This window comes from Parasteatoda tepidariorum, chromosome 4, assembly GCF_982258835.1.
Source record: "Parasteatoda tepidariorum strain Cologne lab strain chromosome 4, Ptep-v5.0, whole genome shotgun sequence".
Taxonomy (NCBI): Eukaryota; Metazoa; Arthropoda; class Arachnida; order Araneae; family Theridiidae; genus Parasteatoda; species Parasteatoda tepidariorum.
In genome coordinates, this window is record NC_141758.1 from 31,468,887 (window position 1) to 31,490,414 (window position 21,528).

At 25.4% G+C, this 21,528-nt stretch overlaps 1 long non-coding RNA gene across 1 annotated transcript; it reads left to right on the plus strand.

The window, feature by feature from the left end:
- The first annotated feature begins 14,842 nt into the window (after nt 1-14,842).
- On the plus strand, nt 14,843-19,765 carry LOC147810863 (uncharacterized). Its single transcript, XR_015432994.1, has 2 exons — nt 14,843-15,257; nt 16,533-19,765. It is a non-coding gene; the product is annotated as an uncharacterized LOC147810863 (long non-coding RNA).
- The last annotated feature ends 1,763 nt before the right edge of the window (nt 19,766-21,528 follow it).

Consider the following 21,528-nt stretch of genomic DNA (forward strand, 5'->3'; position numbering starts at 1 on the left):
TTCTTTCTTTCTTCTTTTTGAAGGCCATTCAGAGTGGAAAGTGTTAAAGTTTTAGATTCTTCATATGAGCTTGTTGTGTTCATATTGTCGTTTGTCTAATATTTGTTTTTGTCAAAGTAGGTTTTATTTTTTTTTGCAATTGCAAAAACGATTTTGAACTTCAAAGAGTTGAAATTTTTTGTGGCAGATATTCAAAGAGGAGGCTCGGAGAACCCTCCAACTGAGGAAATTCTTGAAATGTTGAGTAATACAGGAACCATTAGATGCCAAGGGCTCAGGTAAAAACTTGTAACATTTTTCATCAAACAACCACTCGAATTCAAATGAAGTGTCTGCTCATAATTAAAACAACTGTGGAGAAAAAACTATTCCTGCCTTAGAAGGAATTGAACAAAATAAAGAAACCCCTGAAAATTGTTCTGTCAATAATGTCCATATTTATATTTTTTCAAAAAAATAAAGGTCCCGCAGTGGACTGATCGTTAAGACACGGTTCCCAGCAGATCACCGAAGTCAAGCATCACTGGCTACGGTCAGTGTGCGGGTGGGTGACCCACTTGGATCAGTCTGCGTAGGGACCGAGGGTGTGCGGTATGGGTCCTCGTTAAACTGTGCTACCGTAAAGTGCTCGACTTCGCGCGCAGGTCGTCAGGCTACCGAAGCGGGGGTGCCATCCCCTCCGCAGAGGATCAAAATTGTGATGGCATGTCTTCGGATCATCCTCCGGGATGTTTCCCAGACCGACGCCAATAGCCCATTGTGCAGCTCTAGTGCGACGTAAATTAATAACAATAACAACAACAAAAAAATAAAGATAAATTTAATTCACCGAAATAGGGCACTTAAAAAAACCTGGGCAGAACCTTGAATAGTTAAATACTACTTTTTTTATTGGACACTACATTTAAAGCTATTATTAAAAGAGTGTACGCTTAATTTTCCTGCATTTTCAGTGTTTATAAGGTGTATCAAAACCTAATTATTGTGTTATAAAATATTAAAATTTAAATACTGTTAAACTCATTTTTATGAATTTATTATAGTTTTATGTTAGTCTTTTTCAAATCTTACTATTATTTTAAGACTTAAAATTTTAATTCCTATTCTTTTTTATTGAAATTTTTATATCAAAACTGTGAATTACACAAGTTTTTTTTTCTTCTTATCGTTATACAGTCTTTGCTATTAATGTCGATGAAAATATTATCCATGACATTTATCAATATCAGATAATCTTAGTGCATGAGTTCTAATGTTTTTGTTTTCATTCTATACAGATTTTTGATATATATATTAAAATTAATAATAAAAACCTTTATGATGAAAATTGTGCATTATTTTAAAATTTTATTTAATGTACAATATTCTGATTGTCCTTTCATTTTTATAATCTATTAAAAATTGAGTTGGTTGCACCTAATTTATTTCGAAGAAAATATTAATTAATGAAGTCTTTGAATTTTCATTAAAATTCTGCAGAAGTTAAGGAATTTTAATTTAAGTTTTTGATTAAATAGTATATTGAAAGGAACCAGTAATAATCTTTTTTCAAGCATTATTTATTTTTTGGTTAAAGCTATTTGGGAAAATTTATTCTCTTAAGCATTACAATTATTAAATTTTCATTTCTATATTTTAATGTTAATATGACAGTGTTTTCATCATAGAAAAAAAATGGGTGAGAATTTCTCACCCTTTCTCAAAAACAGGGTGAGATTTCAAAAAGTTAAGTGAGATTTCTAAAAAAACAAAAACTCTTGAAAAAAATCATTTCTTTAATTATAATACATTGTTAACGTCTTCTATTTTTTAAAGCATTGAATATTTTTGGTGCATCATCATAGAAGATTTTGCCTTTACAAGGTATTTGTCCATCTTACATAAGTGCATAAAAATTTTGAACGTCTTACATGAAGAAACTTTACCTATGGTAAACGCGTGGTTGCAGAGAAATGTTTTCTGAAAGGGGTTCCATGGTTGTGTTCTGTTGTTCGAAGAGGTTCTGAACACTGCTGGTAAATAGGGAAGCTAGATAATGGGGCAGATGTTGAAAACAATGAAAGATCCAGGAAGAAAAGATAAACATATTTTATTCTAAATGGCGTAATTCGAAGTTTTTACCAAAATGCGAGAAATTCGTGAATTTTGAAATTGATTTATAGAATGTGCGAATTTCTTGCGGTAATCATTTTTTAATGCGAGAAAAGAAAAAAATATGTGAGATTCTTGCGCTGTAGTGAAAACACTGTATGATTAGTGCAGCAAATATTTATCTTTGTTAGTAAGTAAATTAGCTTTGCAACTATGAAAAAGCATCTTTATAGATTGTTATCCTTGCTCATCCTAGTTATTTATTATTTCTTTTTTTTTTTCTAAATTATTCTGACTACTTTAAAATGGTAACCACTTTGTTATGGATGTCACTAATTTTATGTTCTTGCCAATGTATAGTAACTGCCAATGTGGTGTTTATTTTAGAATTGCCCTCCAGAAAGAGGAATGATTGGTAGGAAAAGAGGGGGGAAACTATTGACATTTGTAAGACATTTGACCTGGTGACGACAGATTTATTTATACTTTTGTAAATAAAAAAATGCCTTAAGTTTAAATATAATGCCTGAAGTTAAGTTTAAATATAAGCTTGAAATGGGAACTGCTTTGTTACTAATTTTTACTGTCACAAATTTATTTTAAACTTGCCATTGAGGAAGAGGAATAATGGGTGGGGTGAGAGGGGAGAAACTATTGACATTTGTAAGTTATTTGATGTGGAGATGAATCTGCCAGATTTATTTATATTTTCACAAATGAAAAAAATGACGTAATCATCAAGGTTTTACTGTTGATATTTCTATGCAGAATTAATTATGAAATTTTGATTTAAAATTTAATTTTGTGACTTTTTTATTTGCAAAATTATTATTATTATAGGCATTATATTTGGGAAAGTGAATTTGAATGAAAATGGGTTTTTGATGTAATATGTTGTTACTTAAATAGTCTTTAAATTTTTATTTACAAACTTTTAACTCCATAAAGATAAAAAAAATAATAATTAATCCTAAACCTTGAACAAAAGTACCCTGATTTCAAAATGTACACCAAGGCACAAAGCTGTAACAAAACTGTACAATACTTTTGAGCATCTGTAACATTAAAAAAATGTGTAAAAGATAATATATTTAATTTTTCATTTGTATAAAGATGTTTTTAGCCTATCTCAAGCATTCTGAAGCGTTATTATTCTAGCCATTTCAAATATTGTTAAAATCTATTATGTTAAAAAACTTATTTTTTCCCTAAAAACGTGCAACCAGCCTTTTGCCTTGCTTTTTTCCCCTCAGATATATTTAATTTCATTTGTTGTTGATATATTGATATTCAGTTTGATGGTCTCATTAATTTTCAATTAGTGTTTACAATGTTTCAATAAAATTTATTTTCAACAAAATAATATTTTCTGACTTTTAACTTGCATACTTTAATTATTTAATTCACTGCTTAAAAAAAATATTAGTGTAGTTATAAAATGTTTTCTTAAAATTAAACATATTTAGAAAATATTGTTGTAATTTTCTTCTGGTTATAGGTTTATGAATAATAACTCAAGTGTTTCATGAATTTCTATAAAATGTTTTATTTTTGTAATTAAAATATAAATATTATTTAATTATAGATGTGTTTTTAAAAAATATGAATGCATTATATAAGTAGGATAATTTTATTTTAATTATAGATCTATATTTATACATAAATTACATGTTTAGATGCTTTTAATTATTTTTAGAAATATTTTTTTTGTTGATATTCTGTTGTTACACAATGTATGTGTGATGTTTTATTTTCAAATCTCCTTCTGAGTGTTTTTTTTTTTTTTTTTTTAATTTTTCTTTTGGTGTTGCATCTTAAACTAATTTAGGTGTAAGCAAATAATAGCTAAGCTGCCTTAATTCATTGAGCTTAAAGTTTGGGTATTGCTCTACACAAATTCAATCACTTAAAAATTTTCTATTTCCGAAAATTTTTAAAATAACTCTATAAAAATGCATAAAATAAAACTCTGCACTTGACACATTGCTGTAACAACACATTCGTGACTTATGTGTGATAACTTTAAATGTGTTGTTATTAAACACAACTCTTTAAAAATTAAATTTATTGGTTTTAGAACATCTGAATTACAACAATGTAATTATATATGTATATATATGTACTCTTTCGGTATTTTAAAAAGATCTCTTTATCTTATCTGAAATGTAATATTTTATTGAAGGTTTAACTCTATAATTAAACTTCTTCATTGCAGATTACCTTACTATTTCAGGATCAAGAAAATTAGGTTCAGTATATTTCTGCAATTTATGCAATTACAAGACTGTTCAAAAGAGTAAATTACATCGTCATATTTTAATACATAGCGGAGAAAGACCATTTGTGTGTAATATATGCTTTAAAACTTTCAACCGTAAAGATTCTTTAAAATCCCATCTGATTGCTGTACATAAAATGCATCAGAGAAAATAGAAAAGTAAGAGTTGCTTTAACATAAATTTAGCTATCTGATTGTCTTTCTAAATTTCATTTCTTTAACTGTCATTTATCTATATATATATATGAAATTAAACCATCTAAATAATAAATAAACTATGTGGAATGCAATGCAGTAAATAATGTTTAAATAAAATGTATCTGATCTTCAAAATGATGCTTAATTATTCTTAAGTTAATTGAACCAATATATTTGATCTGTTAACTATAGAATTATGACATTCAAATAATGTTTCGGTTTTAATGATTGAGCTAGACTAAATTTGGATGGTATAAAAATACATTTTATTTACTAAATATGTGAATTTTATCAAATGTGTTAATAATAAATTCGAACCAAGAAACATATAATTATAACCTGTTACCCTAGAAACCATTTTATTAAGAGCTTCTTATAATTGTTCAATTTTAATATTGTAAAAAATATATAAATTCTATGGAATGTGTTACTTTTAAATTTGATTGAAATATTAACAGTAAAGTTATTACAAAGCCAATGGATGTTATGTGATATATATAGTTAATATAATTTTCAATAGTTCTTTATGTTGATTCATATTATTATTTATTTATTTTTGCTGGAGTAACAGTTTTTCTATTTAAATTTTTTTCTCAATGTTTTAATTTCGCTCAATAAAATTTCTGTATTAAATATTTTTTTTCTAAAAAATCAGTGATTGAAGTGACTTATCAATGATTCAAATACAAATCACAACAAGCAGTACAGAGTTTCATACAGTGAATTGTGCATAGTCCCATATCCAAATGCCTATTTTCTGGAAATGCCTATTTTCTAGACACTTTTTAACAATAAAACTGAATAAATCTCCTTTTCCTCTTTCCAAAAAAAAAAAAAAATGAAACTTTTTTTATGATTTTAGTCTGTTCTTGAATTTTATGTATATAAAAAAATTATTTCCTTTTGCTGTCTTAATCAGAGCTAAACATTTATATTCTTTTAAATGAGCACACTTAAAAATTTGTTGAAAAGATAAGAATAATTAAGAAAAAGCAAACTTTAGTGAGAGAAATAAACGTGTTTATGTTTCAGTATTATTAATAATGTTTAAAAGTAACTATTGCAAATAGGCTTTAATTTTGTTTAAGTTATTGAAATGTTTTCATTAAAAAATCTACTCAATTCTGTTCCTTGTTTACTAATATAAATAGGCATATTTTCACTCCTGATTTGAAGCTTGTTTTTTAATGTTATTATTATCTGAACTGTGAATTCTCTGCATCAAATGAAAAAAAAAGATGAGAAAAAACTTGTCTTTATTCATGAAAATAAAAGTTCAACTTATCTGCTTTCTTTTTCATTTTTTTTAATATGTGTATATTTTTTATTAGTTACATTTCATTATACTAAATATTTAGTTAATTAAATGTCATTTAATTGATAACAAAATATTATTATATGAAAATTGCTGTTAATTATCATTTATTTTTTTAATTGAATAAGATACGTTTTGTTCTTAGTTTACCGTAAAGAGTTATCTAGAAAAATATATTTTTCGAGACTTTGCTAGGTCCTACAATTCCTGATGCAGGTCTTTCTGCTGTATTAACCTATTTAAGTTAACCTAACCTGTACACCTAAGTTAAAAAATCTTCAGTGATATTCTACCGCCTCTCCTCTTTAACTTTAAATTAATTTCATCATCTCATTTATAATTTTTATAATATTTTTGGTATTATTATTATATGTTTGCTTCTACAACTTTTATTTAATTTTTTCACTTCTAACCATATCTTAAAGATATACTATTACTTAATCTAAATATGCCTTCAATTATTTATTTATTAATACTTTTCGGGGGTTTGTCTCATTATTTTATTTATTCAGTCATACATAAAGTTTTATTTTTCAAAACCTTCATTTTGATAAATGCTAATTGTTTGGTTTTAATTCCTTAACTAAAAATTGTTTCTCGAGTTCATACTTGAAACTGTTATATAGTTCTCCATTAACTTTTTATGACGAGTTATAACTATTTTTTAATCTATATGTATACAAAACTTGAGTTGAAGAATCTTTGGCATTATAATATAATTTTGTCAATAAGCCTGATTTTTCACTTTATGATCTACTTAGTTTGAAATGTATTTATCAACTAAATTATGATTTGCTTATTTGATTCCTAACTATAATTGGATATTTTGGTAATAACTACTTATGCTGAAAATGTCAATTAGTATGACTCTTGTTTTTTTTATATTTCTAATGTGTTTAAAAATTATTTTGTGGCTTAGAGATCAAATCTATACCCATAGAACGAAAGGTGTTCTTCTTTCTTATATACATATTTTTATTATCTTGATATGTATTTTTTGATCTGTATTAGTAAATTTTTACTTGAGTTATCTGTAGCTTTATTATAATCTTGCTTCCTCAACTTATTACTAACTTATTTGGTTATTTATAATTATGACAATTTTTTCCCCCTTAGTATTATTTGAAATGCATTTAATATATATGCACACACATACAATATTATAGTATAAACTACTTAAGTTGAAGATGTTCCATTCTCATTCTTCAAAGTGGTATCTTTTTGCTGGAATTTTAAAACTTAAAAAACAGCTTAAAAATTCTAAATAAATGTACAAGAAACCTTTCATTTTGTTATTTCAAACAAATACTGTCATTAGTTTAATGCTATGTTACAGACTTTTTTTTATTTCAACTTTGTTAATATAATATTTAAAGAGTTTTCTTTTTTAAAAAAGAAGTTTAAGGAAATTATTTCAAACAATTTATTTGATGAAATCATCAATCTTGTATTATGTTTTCATGTATTTGTTAATGTCTTCGATTAATTAGCTATTTAATTTTTTTGTGATATCATGTTTGTAAAAAATAGATTATGAATGTAAAATTCAATTATTTGAAAAGCGTGTGACTAGAATATTTTCAGTTAATCAATATTTTCCAAGTGAATTTCTTAATAACTACATACAGTAATTTGATGCCATGAGACAAGTTAATGGTAAAAACTTGTTTAAGCTGATTTATAATATTTTGTATTCTTATAAATATCTCCTAAGTAAAATATAATATATATATATCATAAAACTTGACTGTCTTTATATCTATGGTTCTATTTGACATTACCGAATTAATAAGCCTTTATTAGTCTCTGAAACATTAATTACAATATATGCTAAAGTATATAAGAATATGCTTACACTTTTGTGCAAAGCACTTTGTTAATATTTATATATTTGCAAAATAAATATTTTTACAAAAAGTTGATGTTCATTTTATTCTCTTTTAAAATTACATCCAATTTTTGAATATTCGATTTATTTACAGAGTAAAATTTCAGAGTAGTAAGTACTCAGAACAGTGACAAATCTAATCACTTGAAGATAAACTGGCTAAAAACATGAACCTGTGCCTAATATACTTTTTACAGTGGTTTTAATTTATAGGAGGAATGGAAATTTTCTTACTATTTGTAGTAGAATGAAACCTTTAAAAGTTAAGATAACTGAGTTTTGTTGTTTCACATGTAAGAAGGTTTTTTTTTTAAATGGAGTTTTATTCAATGGACTTTTGTAATTTCACACATTTCTTTATGATTGTGTGTCGTGTTTCATATGGTAAAATTATTATATCTCATGATGCTATTAGATATCCTACATAATTAAGTCAGACTTAATTTCTTTTAAATCTTAATGCGCATTGAAGTTTGCCAATTAATTCTCATTCTCTCTGTATAGTAAATATTTTTAAAATAAATTTATATTTCTGCAAATTCTATGTAAATGTTCTAGCCTCATGATGTAATTTACCTTTACTGAAGGCTTTTCTTATAAATATATTTGATACTTTGCTAGTCGAAAAATAATGTTGATTTTTTGGAAAAGTAATTTTTACAATCTTAATTGTTTTCATTATATTTATGTTTTACAAAATGATCAGAATTGATCAAAATGATCAGTATATTCTTTACCATATTCCCTTGTAATATTTAATTTTTAGTTATCTTCAAAACATATCTCTTACATTTCATATACTCTTTCACGTTTTTCCATGTGACAATTTTACACAGCTAATTCTGTTTTCTAAACTGTGAGCTTTCTAAGATTCGTAATCGTTTTAAGTAATTTTCTTATATGTTAATCTGTAAAAATGTATCCCCTCTTTTTTTATAATACTTATTCATAGACAAATTTTAATATTTTTCATGGATAGTAAAATTCCTGGAGGAAATTATACAAGATGAATGAAAATTATAAATCAACTTTGACATCCAATAAAACCTAAAAATATATATATAGTATGACTAAGTTTAAGTATTTTATTTATATAAAAATGACTCATTAAGCTTTATTAGAGCACTGTTTTATATGTTTTTCCTTTTCATGTACTTAGTTAGTCAGATAACTATTTTTGACTTAAATATTTAAAAAAGATATTTCTAAAAATTGGTACTGATTATTCAGAAGCTGTAAAATTTTATTTGGTTTTTTAGTATTTTTCAATTTGTTACTATATTTCAAATTTCCATTTGTACCTCTAGGCTGAATTCTTTTTCTAACATTTTTAAATTATCACTTTATGGATTTGTATATGATAAAATATTGTCCCCTTTTTGCATCAGTCTTTTGAAGAAATTCTTTTAAGTAAATTTAATTTTTTATTCAGTTTTTTTTTCTGGACATCCTATGATTTGCACATAAAATATATAAGTTCATTTTTTTTTATCCATTTGATTAGAGTGACTTAAGCACAAGATGCAAATTGGTAAGTCTGTGAGAGAAAACCAACTGGCTGTAAAAAGTGACTAATCTTGTTAGATATAATTAATTATCTTCAAATTGCTAAAATAAAGCTATTGGAAATTGCATTAATGTATATGAACTTAGCTTTTTACATGAGTTCTTCATAATTTTATATAACAGAAAAATTAGCATTTCTGTCAAATAAAATATAAATTTTTAACAAAATGAAGTAAATGAATTTACTTCATTCTTTTTGTATAAGTCTTTACAGAATATATTGTCATGCTCAAGTGTAGACAATTATGTATATTTTATGTGTCTTAGTTTGATTTTTGACACTTAAAAAACATATACTTCTGTACAAAATTTGTAGCTGTTCAAACATTAAATAAGTTTTGTACTTAACAGCAAAAACGGTAAAAATTTACTTTGGGATGGCCTTCTTATTTTGGAGATTTTTATGTTCTTGCAGAAAGAGGGAAAAATTGTCTTAAAATTAATATTTTTCTAACAATAAGAAATCGAGATAAAACACGCATTAATAGAAAAATGGAACTTTTATGTGTGATAAAAGCCCCTAGAAACAGCTATCCAAAAGTCATACAAATTTGCACTCTAAATGCAAAAATAAATAGTTTGCAAACTTCTCCTTATGGTTAAGATAATTTTTTTATTTTCACAATGTAGTTTTTCTCCTTATTTTTAGTGTATTTTTCCTGATACAAGTCTTTCGCCTGTGCTCACCCTCTCCCCATATCATCAAAAATAAGCAAACCCCAAATCCACGCATGCTTATGCAATATTTGAAATTCCCCTTAATTTTACACAATAAAAGCATAAAATTTAAAATAGTACTGAATTCTCTATGTAAAACATCTATCCATCTAATAATGCTAAAAGAAAAGCACTTTTGATATTCTAGCTACATCTTTAATTGGTCTATGTATTTTCCTTATCTCTTCTCTTAGTATTTATAAGTACTTAGTATATTTTGTGATTGAACGTAACAGTTCAAAAATTATTGTAATTTATTTTATTTCTTGTTATGATTTATTTGTGTTTAGCTCAAAGTAAGCATTTCAAAAATGCTCATAAGATGAAACTGAAAGTTACAAAAAGTTAACCAATCTATTTACTCAAAAAGTAAAATAATTTGTTTAATTTCCTTTAAAGAGTAGAGCAATATTGGTAGTCCAGTCAGTACAAGTGCTTGAATAATTTTATAAAATTCATAAAATGAATAATGCAATATGTATTTTGGTATTCACCGCATCACTCACTTCACATTCTCACTAATAAAAGTTAGCAACCTTTTTAGCTAATTACATTATATTTTGCTAAAAATTGACATCGCTTGTTAGGCCTCGCATATTTATACAATATACACTCTATGGAACAACTCCCATTATAACAAACAAGGCATGAATTCCCATTTTCTATTACATGGATGCAATGTTTTTTTAATGTACATTAGTACGTTCGACACTGAATCCTTCATCCGAATTATAACATCCAAAATGTATTATTTGTTTTTTTTTTAAAGTTTCATTAAAAATAAAACTATTAATTGCTTTGATGTTAGCCCAAAATAAATGTAAAAAACCTTGACACCCCTTTGAATAAAGGAAGAGTGGCATGACCTCCTAAACCTTTACTGTAAGCTTTAGATTGTCGAAATGTAATATCATTAATAATCTGTGAAATTTTTTAGAAGATGCTATGAATTCATCAATCATACTTTTCTTGTTAGAAAATTCTTATCAGAGTAAGGCATTGATTTTTTAAAATTTGGGTTAATATTAAAATATTGTAAAATTTAACTATGAGTTAATATTTACAGTATTTTTGTGCACTCACGAAAAACATTTTCATCTGGACCATGAGTCTGGCATCAAGTGTATCATTTTTATTTTATGTTATTTTCTTATAAATTTTTTTCCATTTGTGTTATGTTATCATTATTTATTTGTTATGTTATTTTCTTATAAATTTTTTCCATTTGTGAAGGACTTCATATTTTTAGTTTTCACTTTTATATTATAGTTATAGTTTATATTATATAGTTATATTATAGTTATAGTTTTTACTTCATATTTTTAGTTCATACTTTTCTTGTAAGAAAATTCTTATCAATATAAGGCATTGATTTTTTAAATTTGGATTAATGTTAAAATATTGTAAAATTTAAGTATGAGTTAATATTTACAGTATTTTTGTGCACTCACTATAAATATTTTCACCTGGACCATGATAGTCTAGCATCAAGTGTATCATTTTTATGTTATGTTATTTTCTTATAAATTTTTTCCATTTATGAAGGACTTGATGTTTTTTGTAACATTTTTATCGTTTAGAACTAAACCTTTATTTTTTCACATAAGTACGACATTCATTTTTCATTATCTGATGTTTGAAAAAGGGTTAAGTTTGAAGTAATCTTTTCAATTTGTATTTTTGTGAAACTCGATTGTTAACCAGCTTTTAATTAAGTACTTAGAAATGGAAACATTTAATTTTGAAAAAAGTTTAATTTATGGAATATTAATTTCATTTTTGCATTTTAGTATTTCTAAACAGAAATAGCTTAGCAACTACAGAAAATCAGTGTATGGGTTAATTAATTTTGATGTTTTTGTCATAAATTTGCAATTTTTATTTTCAAACAATTAGTATTTTTTTGTACAATCTAACAAGGTGGTGATCTTAAATTCAAACTTAGCGCACTGCACTCTAGCTTGGTATCTTTTAATCACTATATACATATTAAATAAATAGTGATTAAAAGTTATCAAACTTGAATTAAATTACAAATACATTGTTGTGTATACTTTTATGTTTGTTGATGATTTCATTTATAAACTTCTAATATTTATATTTTTTTATTCATTTTTTTGCAGATAATTCTACACGCACCTTTGTTAGACGTTCTGCGACGTATATATGTCCATATTGTCCTTATCAAACTTACTACAATTCGAACTTTGCAAGGCACATGTGTGTCAATATTTGAGCACGTTCTTAATCCTGTTCCTATATACTTATTATCTGTGTATAACATAACAACAATGTCTCAATTTGTTTATGCTAAATTTTTAAGAATTAATTGAATAATTTACAGATATTTTTTTTAATGATATATTATTTTTGTCTTTTTAATACCTTCATTTTATAAATCTGAGGCTCTTGGTCAAAGTTGATAAATTTAGAAAAAATTTATGAAACTTAAAATTATGTGATTGTTTCTTCCAAACAGAGCATTGAGTGAATTTAGTTCAAAAAGTTACTTCACTCAATCATATTATTGCATGATATAAAAAAATTAAATTCAACTTTAACTTGAACTTCCTTTATTATTCCGTTACATTTTCGTGTTTAATTCATTAGTTAATGTATTTTTGTTCATGAGAAATGTATTTTTAAATTGCTTTGATTCATTATACATTACACTTTAATTACAATAATGACAACGGAGAAAAGAAAAGCATTTATCTTCTATAGCAGTAGCTCCCAAACCATTAGCTGCGGCCCTGAAGTAAGCTACAAACATGGGAACACTGAGCCTAAATGTAGAATACAATTTAAAATATAATGACAAATGTCTATTGGTCATTATATTTTTTACTGGTTTATTTAGAAGTTAGTACTCAGAAGTTATTTTTTTTTTTGCAAACCTAGTGATCTTCACAGCTAAAATAGTTGAGAGCCACTGTTCTATAGTGATATTAAAACATATATATTCCTTAAGATTATGTGTTTAAAATATTTTGCATAATAAATTTTCTACTATAAAAGAAAAGTGTTACCCTAAATTTAAGTCTTAAAATAATCGGCCAAATAAATACCAAGTTGGCATTGTACCATCTTTAGATAAATGCAGTTTTCTTTCTTCCTAAAAGATTTAAACCTAGAGATCGTATGCTTTTGATCTAACTTCATCATTTTTTCTCTTTATTTTTTATTAATTCTAATTTTTTTTTGTATTTTTTAGTTTCTAACACAATATGCTTTTGTTATAATTTGTAATAATGTTTGAGTTAGGTGCAATATAGAACTTTCCAGGTATTGTGCCATTAAGCTCCATACTCAATCATCTCCCCTTTAAATTTTTTAAGTTCACTTTGCATGAGTTTGATCAAAAACATCAAATATAGTTATTAAATTTTGATTAATGAGTTAAAAATCAGTTATTGATTCCCATTAGGGTCGAAACATAAAACTAAAATAAAACCTTTTTTTATGTGAACTTGATTTATTCTTTTGTTGATGTATATTTAATAATTTATTCTGATATTTAAATATATTAAAGTATCAGAATTTTATTTGGTCAAAATTTACTTCCCATTGTTTAATGCTTTCATTTCTGTTTTGTTATTGTGTAACCATTTTTCTTGTATAAAAGTGCCAAATAAATTACTCTATTTAACTATAAATGGATTCAATAAAATGTATTGTCTGCCCTTATGCTTACTTTGTTGTATTTAGACGTTTTATGCTTAAAAAAAAGATGCAATATTTAATCTAAATGCTCCTGATGTAAACATGTTCTAATTATTTTACTGCATTTATTTAATTTTTTTTTCATTTAACTCTGGTGCTTTAATATTTAGCATGTTATGATTACTTAAAATTAAAAGTAAGTGCAATAGAAATTAATGAAATAAAAGCTATCTACAATCAAAAACAACTCTAGAAAGAGCTAGAATAAATTCAATTTCACAGAAAAATTAAATTTTAATTTAAAAACCATTTTTACCCTTTTTGTTACTTATGAAATTATTTGATGCAATTGTAATTATTGTGACTTTATATTTTATAATTGAGAATTATTTTCATAATTATATGTTATTAAAATATTTCCCTCTGATGATATAATTTTTATAAAACTTTTTTTATTCATTTGCTGTAATTAAAATTTCATTAATATGTATTATATTGTGTTTGTTATCCAATGTTTCTACTTAGCTTCGATAGCAAGTATATTTTTTCTCAGACTTTCTATTACAATTTATATATTCTACAAAACATTTTTTTTCTGTATAACTTCTGATATTGAATGTTTATGCTCTTAAAAATTAATAAAATGCTAGCATTCTATAGAATGCCTGATGTATTTCATAATTTTCTAATTCGTCATTGAGTATTCTCAAGAACATCTAGACACTGAATGAAATGTTTAATCATTTCATGCTTTGTCAGCCAGTTTTAAGGATTCTATAAAATGCTAAATTTCAAATTTTATTGGTATTCTGCTAAAATAAGCTGCTTAATATGTGTTTTTTAATACAAAAAAAATTTTTGTTTTCAGGCTGCACTGAAATCCAATTTGGAACTAAAGCTTATTGCTGTCGTTATTGTTCCTATCAAAATCCTTATAGAAGCAAGCTCCAGAGGCATATGCTAACTCATAGTGGAGAAAAACCGTATGTGTGTTTGCTTTGCCCTAAAGCTTTCAGCCAAAAAAGTAATTTGAAGAAGCATCTAGTGGTCATTCATAAGAACACTGAATAACAGTTGTAATATCTTGAAACATTTTGTGTCTGTTCTTTTGGTGAAGTATGTTATTTTTGAACTCTCATATCTGTGTATGAAAAATTCTAATTTTTGTTAAACTTATAAAATATGCTTTTCTTCATAATAAAAAAATATGTTTATTTTTTTGTATTTATGTCGTTGTGACTTTTTTTATTTAGGCGTTAAAAGAAATTGTAAAAAGAGAAGAAAAAACTAATGCATTAAGAGAGCAAATGTAATTTAAATCTTCTGTTACTTATGCACTTTTTAATTACTGTTATTATTAATGTTTGAAAAACCTTTTGTTTCAGATTTATAGCGTAGACTGAAGTTCATAACACTTTATTGCTAAAGTTTCTCAGGTTTGAAAAGTTAGTCGAAATTGTGCCACATTGTACGCAATTAAATTCTTCCAGTGGATGACCTCGAAAATAGGATCTTCAATGAAGGATAATTCCTCAAATATGGTTCTGAAATCTCAAAATTGTTTGATAAACTTAGAATTTATGTTAGAATAATTGCAATGATATTTATATGAATAATTGTTTAAAATATGATAAGAAATATTTGTCATTATTATAAATAGCGAGTTTGTTAACATTTTTTGTATATAATTAAACCAAAGCCAAAGTTTAATAATCTGTAAATGTAAAAAAAAAAAAAAAAATCTGAAACTTGATGTTTAGGAAACAATTTCTTCAGATAATTAAAAAAATCGATGTATCCAATATTGATTAGTAGAAAAACATTCTACATTGATGCCTATGTATTCTACTAAGTTTTAAAATTTCCCTGATCTAACAAAAAATATAGATATAACAGTAATCCAATATCACATTGCTCTTACATAGATTATGTGTTATACATTAATCAGACTTTTCATGTATACATGAAAAGTATTATGCCACGCATAAATTCATGTACTTATTCCATGTATAGATCAAAGTTTTTTTTTATTATTCATACTTATAATTCCTTATATTAAGGTGAATATATTTGTAAAATATTATTACCTGTTGCAGAGAAAAAATTGTTTGAAGAATTATCTATAAGCTATGCAAAAAATGTATTATTATTATTATATAACATATTATTATTACAACTGTGAACAGTTCTAGCATGCAAGAAAAAAGTAAGAAGGCTCGGAATCGCTCTTTATTTAGACATTATGGAGAGGAGAGTGATCATTTAAGCGACACAAAATTAAAATTTCTCCTGCATAAAAATTGTCCTGTAAAAGAATTGTATTAAAAGTTATTTGTTTAATCATCATTTCTTTGTTGACTGTACAGAAAATAATTTATTTGATTTACCTTAATTTTTCTACTGTTTCAAATAGTATATTTTGAAACATTGCTTTAATAATCATTGCTTTAATAATTAGCTATTTTTTAGTTCTTATCTAGTTCATAATGATTTATACAAAATATTATTTTTAATTAGGTTTTTTAATAGTTTTATTAATTAGGTTTTTCTTATTAGTTTTATTAATTAGTTTTTTTTTACTTAACCTGATAGGAATAATTTATTTATTATATGATTATTTTTCTATTTATAGCAACTAGAAATTATATTTAATTTTTTTACTTTATTGTTATACTTATCTGTTGTTTTATTCAATTGTGTATTATCCAGTATATTTACTACATTTATTACTTAGTGAAGATAATTTTATGTTTCATATTTAAATATTTACCCTTATAATCTTAACAAATGTTGTATTTTATATTTTCTATTTTCAGATCCTCCGGCTTTCTGCCAGCTGATCGATAAATTATTCTACTGTTCAATATGCCCTTTTAAAAATCGGCATAAAAGCAAATTTCTTCGACATCTACGCTTCCATACTGGGGAAAAGCCTTTTGTATGCCATCTATGTGCAAAAGCATTTTGTCGAAAAGAAAGACTGAGATCTCATATATCATCTGTGCATGTCAAAGAAAAGCCATTCCCATGCACATTTTGCCAGAAAGTTTTTACCAGAAAAGATCACTTAAAATACCATCTGCTAACAGTGCATGGAAATGCCAATTTATCAACAATGCAATAAAACACTAATTGGCTAACTATATATGATGATACTAACTTACCAAATATTCCTTCTAACCTCTTAATGCAAAGAGAAATTTCAATCTTACTGTTAAATCTCTGAACTGATACATTTAACAATTGTTAACAATGTTTAGTTTTATTTAATGTATTATATATTATTATTGTACATGTTTACTATTCTACTTTTATGCTACATATGTCAGAAGAAAAAAACAATATACAGTGTAAGAAATGTAACTTATATTGTTAATTTTTTTAAAAAATTTCCGACCTTTCAAGAAAGAAAGAAACGTTTTTATGACAATTTCATTTAACTTAGATTGAAAGCATTTAATCTAAAGTGGCCATTTGATATTTTAATAAATTTATAAATGAATTTTTAATGTACTACTATTCTTTTCATGTGGATTTAAGCTAAAAACTGTCAATGTTTTTTTTATTTATTGCTGTTCTTTTCGATAGTGTCCAATCTAGTGATGTGTGTTTAATCGTTCTGTTGTATAAGCAAGATGAAAAACAATTCATATGTTCATGCTATGTCTGGTATCAAATATTTCTTCCAGTTGTAACTACTGCCTTTTTCTTCGATAAAAATTAACAGTTCCATTGTTTTTTGTAAATCATTACCTACTGCTTTATTTTCCTCGTGAGATGTGATAGCCAGGAAATGTCTCTTATATATAACTTCAATATTACATTTCTAACTCATTTAGATTAATTCTTCAACTAGTATTGCTGCTTCGAATTGGTCACTTTAAAGTGTTTTTTTGAAGCTCTTTTTAATAAAGAAAACTTTTTAAAAAAAACCTAGCACACAATATATTTAAAAATAACCTATTTATCAAAACTTTTCCAGCTAAAAGAAAATCGGTGATATCATTTTTGAAATTTTTAATGAGCCCTGACAGTGCTGAATTTAATTGACTTTTAAACCATTAAAAATTATATCACTAACACTTTTTCACCAAATTGTGTGAATTTTTCTGAAATTTGTCGTTTTGCGCCATTTTTGTTATTAGCGTAAAGAGCTCTAAAAAAAGATATGCAAAAAATTAACCTAGCAATAATTTATAATTGTTACTAACTCACAACAATTATAAAAACAGTATATTATTCACTGAAAAATGTAATTTCAGATGACTATAGAGGCTTTCAAAAAGCTGCCTTAGACTTAAGTTATCTGTAATTTGCAGCAAACAAGGATCAATTTAGAGAATAATAATTTATACTGTTTGTCTGTTTTTCTTCTTTTTTTGAACATTTAAAGTAAACAAATTTGAGTTTACTGAGTTGTTATATCGTTTAAGAGTATATAAAGATCATGGTGTTTAATATTGCATGGTGTTTAAGAGATTTAGATTTTTTTTAATATTTAAAATAAAAATAAATAAAAATAAATAAAATTATAAATATTTATTATACATATGAAACCAATGAAATATGTATGATATATTGACATATCAGAATATAAAATAATTTCGTGAGAGGCCAATTGCCAGAAAATGTTCGAAGCTTGTTGAAACCCTTAACTCAAAATGTTAGATACATGAATAAAAGGTTAAGAAAATTTTAATTAGCAGTTATAGCCATATTCATCATATTCTTATTGTAGATAAGTCACTGACGAAAAATCATTATTATTTTAGATGTAGGAGTTTTTTCTTTGAGTAAAATCGGATAAAAATTAGTCTAATTTGTCATGGTTCTACAAATAACGATACATGTTTGTTAAATTTCATTTTTTAATGAAATCAATATTTAAGTTTAACTGGTTTTAATCTATTATTTTGTTTCTGAATGACCAAGTCATTTATTTGATTTTAATTCTTAAATTTGTATTTTTGTAGAAAAAACATACAAATAAGAAAACTTAAAAGAAAAATAAACTTGGTGAAATATGGAAATAATCTTCATGATTGAATTATTTTTTTTCTATCTTATTTAATTATTCTTTCAATATATAAATTCTCTCTTTCATTAATTAAGAAAAAAAAAAGAATTTGGACGGACCTTATAACATTCTGTTCTCAGCTTAACTTTCAAATTGTCTTGAAAACTACTAACAATTTTTCAGCTTCCTGTATTTAAAAATTTTCATTAAATGATACTGTTTGAATCTAATGTTTACCCTCTCTACATTTTGGACATTGAAAGTCTTGTTCCCTTTTCTTATTATATTTTTAAGGGTAATTTGGCTTGACCCTATACATTTTATAAATATTCCGTTATATTTATTAAAGGCTTTATAGGCAAACTATTAAAAATTTTAAAAAATCTTTATTTCTTTTTTTTTGTGTACCAAACTTATTTTTATCTATTGAAAGTTCATTTAGTGTTGCCAAAAAAATTTCTTGTTTTTATATAAATTCCTATATATATAATGCTGAAGACTTGGTATCTGACAGAAGTTTTAATATATATAGCCCAACTTCATAATTTCATCATGGTTTATAACTTTTGATAATTGATGCTTTTTTCTTAATTTTGTGATTAAACTGAAGAACTCAAATTTTTGAAAATCTGATTGGTGTAATAGTTTTTACTATTTGAAAATATTTTTTTTTTCATTGAATATTTCAAACATTTAAAAAAAAAGGTATATTATCTTTAAATTATAGTTATCATATACTGGGAGAAATATTGAAAGAATCTAAGTGAGGAAAGCTTGACTAGGCTTACAATTCCATCTCCAGTTTACATTTTTAGGCAATATAAAGTTTCTTGTATTTATTAAACTGTCTACTATTAACTAATGATGTAATTTGTTCTATTACTGGGTCCTAATGCTTTATACTTCAGTTGTCATACATGAATGTTATTTGTTATTATATATGCCATGCATTATCAATTTTTTTACCATTTTATTTTTAAATACATCTGTATTATTTTTGTTTTAAATCTTTAAATAAATGTATAAAAATAGTTTAGGGCTTTTTACTCTCTTTCTTTTTTACTTTCCTATTTTAAAAAGTATCGACTATAAGTTTCTGGCTTTTTGTAAATAATGGAATTAAAGTGTAAATCTATCACATTCCAGTGATTCCTTATTTATTATCAATATTTTATAAAAAAAATTAACAAAAACAGCATTCAGTTTATTTTATTAATAATAAAGTCAAAATTGGGAGAAAAGATAAAAGGCCTTGTGTGAATATATTTATAATATTTTTTCTTTCAGTTTTTTTTTTTTAAAAATAAGGTACTTAACATCTTTTCAATTTAAGCTCAATTTACATTTTTGGGTGTTTACCTTGTTTAGCTAAATATATTTTTATCTGTTTTGTTTTTTAGTCAAATGTTTGAGTTTGGTCTAGTAATACTACTTGCTACTTTTGTGTCATTCTGCACATAATTGATTTGAAAATAAATTTTGATACATTCATTTCAAAATTGATCTGTTTTTCAATGAAGAATCAAGTTTTTATAATAGTGTTAATTCTCAAAAAAAATTAAATTAGAAATTAATATCCATTAATTAATATTGTCTATTAACTAACATATTTTATTAATACAAATAGTAGAATACTTTTTTCTTGAATGAGCACAGTTTTTTCATAACATTCAGCATACCAAAAAACTTAGAAGATGACAGCTTTAACTTTTTATTGAGCCCTTTCATTAAATTTATGTGACGATTACACTTTTTAATGTGATAAATTTATGGTTAGAATTATGATTTTTAGATATTTAGTGTAAATAAGTTGTCGTAACTCACTAACAAGTAAAGAGTAGGGAAATCAGCTTTAACTAAGATAAGCTAATTCAACTTACCTCATTATAAATAGGTAGCTATACCTCTTAAATACAACACGAAGCAATTGAATTCTCATTATTTTATTAATGTCATTTTTTTTTCATGTTACTTGTATCTCATAAAAATCTAGTTCATGTTTATTACTTTAGTTTTAATTGAGCCTACTATGTATTTCATGATTTATATAAAGTATCATTACCTGTTTCAGCCTATTGAAACATGAGCCTACCATGTGTTTCATGGTTTATATAAAGTATCATTACCAGTTTCAGTCTGTTGAGACATGAGCCTACCATGTATAATATGAGTTATTTAAAGTATCATTACCTGTTTCGGCCTGTTGAGACATTAATTTATCTTCCCTTAATAAACTGTACATTTTGATAGTACAAGCAAACATGCTACCCAATGTTTGCTTTTGGCATGTTTGTAAACAAAATGGAATATCACCAGGGAAGGGACCCCATAACATGAGTGACCTCACAAAGGGATATGGCACAATTGTTTTAAGGGGGAGTTGCTTGTCTTGTCCAATACTATATGTTGAGATAACCTTATGATAAAATCTGTTCTGAAAAAAAGCAGGAATGTTATTAATTTTGTGTATATTGGTTTCACACAAAAGCTGATTGTACATTTTTAAGTTAAATTTTAAATAAACTTCTTGTTGTTTACAAGTCAAAGTATAGTCTTTATTTAATCGTAGTACAGCTACACTAAGGGAATAAGTTTCTCTAATTCCAACAGGGACAACTGCAATCCCCTAAGTACTATTTCTTGATCCTTCATCTTATAATAAATTAAAAAGAAAAAGGTGGTTAACAATTATACCATTTCTGTTTCCCTCCTCTTCTGTGATATACTTTTTTCTCAATTTCTAGAATGCCTGGTTTTTTGCCAAAAATTGGCAATCATTTAGGCCCAATTATTTA